This window comes from Pempheris klunzingeri, unplaced genomic scaffold (assembly GCF_042242105.1).
Source record: "Pempheris klunzingeri isolate RE-2024b unplaced genomic scaffold, fPemKlu1.hap1 Scaffold_249, whole genome shotgun sequence".
Taxonomy (NCBI): Eukaryota; Metazoa; Chordata; class Actinopteri; order Acropomatiformes; family Pempheridae; genus Pempheris; species Pempheris klunzingeri.
Genome location: NW_027255153.1, coordinates 35,001 through 35,379, shown reverse-complemented (window position 1 = coordinate 35,379; position 379 = coordinate 35,001).

Here is a 379-nt window from a genome sequence, read left to right as displayed (position 1 = left end):
CCTCCAGTGGGGCTTTCGGCCCTGACTTCAACCCGCTCACCCCCAGCAGGGAGACCTCCAGCCAGGTCCCTGACTCACTCACTCTCACCCAGGCTCCAGCAAGCTTGCACGCACTCTGCCTCTGCTTCCTGGACTCTTGCTATCTCCACTCACCTCCACTCCCAGGAGCCTTGACCCCCAGCCGGGCCCCCTGACCCAGCAGGGAAGCCTCCATTCAGACTCACTCACTCACTCACTCACTCACTCACTCACTCACTCACTCACTCACTCACTCACTCACTCACTCACTCACTCTCAGCCAGGCTCCAGCTATCTCCACTCACCTCCACTCCCAGGAGCCTTGACCCCCAGCCGGCCTCTCGCTATCTCCACTCACCTC